Source organism: Myxine glutinosa, chromosome 1 (assembly GCF_964187855.1).
Source record: "Myxine glutinosa chromosome 1, kmMyxGlut1.1, whole genome shotgun sequence".
Classification (NCBI taxonomy): domain Eukaryota; kingdom Metazoa; phylum Chordata; class Myxini; order Myxiniformes; family Myxinidae; genus Myxine; species Myxine glutinosa.
Window position 1 is genome coordinate 178,518,892 of NC_136261.1, and position 6,063 is coordinate 178,524,954.

At 41.7% G+C, this 6,063-nt stretch overlaps 1 long non-coding RNA gene across 1 annotated transcript; it reads right to left on the reverse strand.

The window, feature by feature from the left end:
• Positions 1 to 2,685: 2,685 nt before the first annotated feature.
• LOC137419307 (uncharacterized) lies at positions 2,686 to 5,102 on the reverse strand. Its single transcript, XR_010982823.2, has 2 exons — positions 4,618 to 5,102; positions 2,686 to 3,244 (listed from the first exon to the last, which is right to left on the reverse strand). It is a non-coding gene; the product is annotated as an uncharacterized LOC137419307 (long non-coding RNA).
• Positions 5,103 to 6,063: the final 961 nt, after the last annotated feature.

Sequence of the window (6,063 nt, forward strand, 5' to 3'; positions counted from 1 at the left end):
ATCCTGCCAATCCTTTGGGCGACTCCTGGCACAAATGGTAGCACACAGAAGCCCTTAGGTGGTTCCTGTGGCACGTACTGAGCTCTTGGAGCTGCCAGCACCATTTCCTTTTTTGGGCAGAGGTGGTCTGGGTGGCCATTGGCTTTCAATACCCATTTGAGATTCTTGATCTCTCTCCTTTTGTCCTCCAAGGTGGGTGGTATATTCCTTGCCCTTTTTACGAGTGTGTTCACCACAGCTCTTTTGTGGTGCATTGGATGGCAAGACCATTTCATTTTTTATTTTGAGATGAGTTCCGAGACGCGCATTTCATTTGAGATGAGTTCCGAGTTGTCAGATGAGTGGAGGAGACGCCGATGAGCACAGACGAGTTGGGAACGCGCGCCAGTATTGAGTCATAGCGTATGAACTGAATGACCCTGTTGTACACGAATTTGCCCTGCTCCCCGTGCTCTGCGCAGTATTAATCGCGCGCTGTAAAAGACGACCCGCGCCGGGCCACAGACGCGCGATTTCCCTCCTGCCTGCCTTTGCCTGAATACGGGCCGTGAGGATTTTCTCCTGCCTGCCTTCGCCGGGATACATGCTGTGACCGCCAGAGGGCCATGCCGGGTGAGCTGTTCCCGGAGCGACCGAAGCAGGCGCATTTGGCGCACGAACATCCTTCCTCCATCTCCCCGTGTGTGTACGTGGGCCCATTTGAGATCTCGCGAGATCTTTGTCGGCGAGGTCACGTCTTTTCGAAGTTAAGTAATTTTTCACAATTGTGTTTTGTCGAAACTGCATCTATCTTTCGGTATGTGTACCTATAGTGTCTTTAGGAAGATTCTCGGTGTTAATTTTTCATACCTGTATACAAAATCGTCGGTTAATTAGTGTCGCGTATTTTGAGGCCGAGTAGGCCACCGTGTCCTACCTTGAGGCTTTGTTTTTCTCTCAGCGGTCCGTCGATTGTGTTGCAATTATTTTCGTTCTCTGTTTTTGTCCCAGTCTTTCACCCCATACTTCCTTGTTTAAAATCTCAACTCAAAAAATATATATATATGTATATTTCCTTCTCTGTTCTTATTCGTTGTTCTTATTCATTTATTCGTTGTTCTTATTTGTTCATTCGTGCTTCGATCACGTGTTTCACCCCCATTTCCATTTTCCATTTCCCCAGATAGTTTTCACTGCTCAATTAAAAAATATTTAAACTTTCCCCTGAAGAACTGTATTCTGTCGTACATTATAACACCTTTTTCTTCTTCCTCTATAAAAGGATGCTTTCGACTTGCTCACCAAATCTATTCATTCCAAAACAAAATTCCACCTCTTACAGTTCCTCTTTTCTACATTCCCGAAACTCTCCTGCACTCCACCCCTCCTCCAGCGTCCTCAAACGTATTTTTGACTCGAAGGTCACAAGAAACTCATTTTGCAATAAATGTTCATTTTCCATTAATCGTACACTTTCTAAAATCCAATCTCACCCCTCCCTCTCCAAATCTTCCCCATCACCTCTGCCCTCCAAATCTACCCCCTTGCCCCTCCCCTCCAAATCTTCCCCATCACCAATCTCTTTCAAATCTTCCCCCTTGCCCCTCCCCTCCAAATCTTCCCCATCACCCATCCCTTTTAAATCATCCCCCTTGCCCCTCCCCTCCAAATCCTTCCCATCACCCATCCCTTTCAAATCTCCCCCCTTGCCCCTTCTCTCCTAAACTCCCTCCACACCCCTCCCCTCTGAGACTCTCCCTCGCTCCTCCCCTCCTAGACTCCCTTCTCACCCCTCCTCCTCAAAGCGTCCTCCCTGCTTCTTCCCCCTTCCAACTTTCACCTTTATCTCCCCCAACCTTCTGCCTTGCTCTTCCCCCTCCTCAATTAACACCTCACTGTGCCTCACCCAATCACCATCAAACCTCTTGTCCGCCCCATCCTTCCCTTTCTCCAAGCTATTCTGAAATCTCTGACACACCTTCAACAGCTCTCCCTACCTCTTCCTCCTCTTCCACATCTTACCCCACCCCTCCCCCCTGTCCTGTATCCGATGCTCCCCCTTCCTCTTCATTAACGGTATGGACCTCAAACATCCGGGGCCTTCGCTCAAACTTGACTGATCTCTCCATACAGGTTACTTCTGACAAACCAGATGTGATCTGCTTAACAGAAACTTTCCTCCTTCATGATGTCTCTGATTCCTTGGTATCTCTCCCAGGTTACTCCCTCCTCCGGTATGATAGACCTGAGCCTCGTCCTGGAGGTGGGGTTGCTATCTTTATAAAAAAAACTCTGTTCCTCACTCGCCCTGCACTGCCCTCTCTCCACCTCACCCCAGGAATACCTTTGGCTACGGCTTCCCCTTCGCTCCCACCTTTTGTTCATATTAGAATGTGGGCCCAGAGACCAATATCGTTTTAGTTTTTTGATTTAGTGACCTACCTCTGGGGTGGGGGCAAACATGATGGTAAATGAAAGGCTATAGTACCACGAGCAACATACTTTTTTCACAAGCGTAAATGTTGCACATAAACGAGAACCGCTGGCCCAAAATGTCATCATAGATCTAGTGCACGTTATTTAAAAAAAACACATTTAGAGTTCAAATAACAACACAAAGTGTATGTAATTGAGTTGAAAATAGTATTAACATAAATATGTATTGATTCTGATTTTTAAAATATAAAAAAATGAGTGACACAAAGGTTTGCATGAAATTTTATTTCCTAAATTGCAGTGATCTAATATTGATGTCACTTTATACAAGTATGCCATCTTTCAAGATGAGAAATGCTTTTGGACCATGAGCACAAAATAATTCTTCACAGCAGTGAGGAAATTTTTCACTATGTGAATCAATTGCATGTTCCTGGTATTAAATTTCCGAGCCTAAATTGGACCACACACTAAACTCATTCATTTTCTGTGTCAGGTTCCTCTACTTCCCCATCACTGCCATCATCAGAATCATTATCCTCACTATCATCGTCTAAGTCATTGTGTCCAGTGATATTGCAACAGTTATTTATAGCACACTTGCACAGATCTGTACATGGAACATTGTTTTGAAGACAGGTACAAGTATCAGCATCACCACATTTACTTTTCTTGCAGTTACCAGTGCAGTAAGCTAACTCCATAACACTGTCTGGAGCAGGAGGAAGGTTCATCCAGTTGATGACTAGCTCACCGCTTTCCATCTTCCACCCATGCCCATCAGGAACGGGTATCTCTGCATTTGGTTGTAGGCTCCTCTTGTAAATACCTGAAAATATTGAAAAGGTGAAAAAAAAATTCAGCCTCAGTTGTTACCTTCCAAAGTTATGTTATGCTGCAATGAAGGTATTGAACAGTAACATTAAATTGTGGAGTCTGCCTCATAATGAGATCTGCTTCATTCCTTTTTCAGCCTTGTGTACATAGTAAAATGCATTATGATCATGGAATATAAGATATCTCTGAATTAAACACATATTCATATTTTGGTTTTTTTCACAGTATTTGATCGTTGATTTGATGTTTAAACAAGTACAAAAAGTTTTAATTAAAACAAAAGCCGCGTCGATGTTACACAATGCCTAGATGCAGCTGTGCCTATAATGTCGATGTTATAGGCACAGGACATTCCTATTGATTCGATTACTTGATGTTATTTTTGTGCAAAGTGAAAATATATCTCGGCAATTTCCCGTGTGTGGTGACGAATTTTTAATATATCTCGGCATTTTCCCGTCTGTTATTTCAGGCGGTGTATGACTGACCATGCCGCGATTTAAAATATATATATCTCGGCAATTTCCCATGTGTGGCGACACATGAACGAAGCTATGCTCCTCTCTCCACATTATTGTGACGACGTATAAATTAAATATTTCATCGTGACGATTGTCATCAAATGGACGAATTTTTAATATATCTCGGCATTTTCCCGTCTGTTATTTCGGGCGGTGTATGACTGACCATGCCGCGATTTAAACAAAATATATATATCTCGGCATTTTCCCGTCTCTTATTTCGGGCGGTGTATGACTGACCATGCCACGATTTAAAAAATATATATCTCAATGGACTTGAAGTTACAGGCCTTTGAGAATTCATTTCGTTCTATAAAGGGCAACTTTCATCAGATTTTCTTCCCGTTTTTTTTCAACCGAGTCTAAAACTATGTTAGCGACTGCGAAAAATTAAATGATATATCGAATTTGATTTGAAATAAAACTGTGTGAGAGAGGAAGACACCACGGGCCTACAAAACAGGCCTCAAAGCTATGCGAGTTAATAAAATGGTGGATATTTGTTTATATGAAGCCTCTCCCAGAATGGGTGGAGCTATGGTTCCCAGAATGGGTGGAGCTTTGAGGTTTTGTCTTCTCTGCAAGAACAAGAAGAAGAAGAAGAACAAGAAGAAGAACAACAACAACAGCAGAGGGCACTCTATGACCAGCGTCTGCGACGCGGCTAAAAACACTAACAAAAGGATATGAGCAAGGCATTTATTTCCTTACTGACTCCCAAAATATAGTATTATTTTTGCACCTGATTAACTTTACACATAATTATAACAGGTTTACATGTTGCATACAAGTCTTACAAATTATATCTTACAATGAAACTGTAAACGTTATGGAAGACACATACCTGCTTGGTAGTTGGCCCGTTTGATGTGTTCCCTCAGAGCATCTTGGTTGGGAGGCATTGTGATTTCAGATTTCCTTGCCAGTCGGAACATGTTGTACCTGGCCTCGTTGACGGTTGTGACGCTGTGTTGTCCATATAGGCTAGTGGCCAAATTAAAAAAGGGGCCTAAAATGTGAGAAACCCCTACCCACGGTAGAACAAGTCACAACCTATTTTTTCTTGAAGAGGGATGTTTGGGGAGTTAGAAAATCATGGTTGTGAACCTGAGATCATTGCACAACATTTTGAAAATCACGTTTACATATGTACCACTGCAGACTGCAAAAATGGATTTAATCGCCACAGATTTTGGCTCATATTGGCTCATATATTTGTTAATACTGGTGCTACAAACACAAATTTGGTACCAAAATGTGCAGAATGATGACATATATATGTGTAAAAACCATTTGTGATGTAACAAAGGCTTTTGTGTGACCTACAGGCAAAAATAGTGGAATTTTGCACAATAAATCAGCTTCGGGTTTACCAATAAATATCAACTAAACAATTAATTTCTTCATAAGTATTTGAGTTGTATTACTACATATTACATCAAAATAACCCTCTATCATTCTCCTTTTTAGAAATATAACTCATAAAGATAAATCAGTTGAATTAATAGAGTTATTACCGAAACCATATGTCACCCCCCCTAAAAGTAACCGACATTGATTAATTTATAATACATGTATATGCATTAATCAAACAAGAATGATTTTAAATCCAGTTGCAGAAAATCAATTTTGAGCTTGATTGCCTTTTTCTAAAACTACTGATATATACTTATCTTGAATTATTTCATTTCAGATGCTTGTGCTGACAATTGATCTGCAATTATGGATCTGGAACCACCTGTTGTGAAGCGTCGTAAAATTGACACTGACCACTGCATCATATGCTTTAAACCCCTCAACCCTAAAAAGCAAGAAGTTGTAACGAACCCAACATTTAATGGTTTGAGTGCAATCTTCAAAGCAAGTCAAATCAGAAAAGATGACGTTTATGAAAGTATCTGGCCTTTGCAACAAGACATATTGAGTCTTGATTTGAAAGTATCATTCCAGAAATCGTGTCGGGCCAAGTATACCAGCAAGTGAAATATCTCCACATCCAACCCCAGTGAGAGTGACCAGCAACCATGCACGTCTGCGGCAACAGAACACACAAGAATCAGCAGAAATGAAACAGCTGGGTTTGACATCAGGACTAACTGCTTCATTTGTGGAAAATCCAACACTTCCAGAAACAAGCTTACACCGGTATCTACAGGAACTGGACAGTCCACCAGAGAAAAAGTTCTGGCAGCAGCTGACAAAAGACAAGACAATAAAATACACATGCGCATGCTTGCCTTTCCAGATTTGTTCGCCTATGATGCCAAGTACCACAGGTTATGCTATTCAC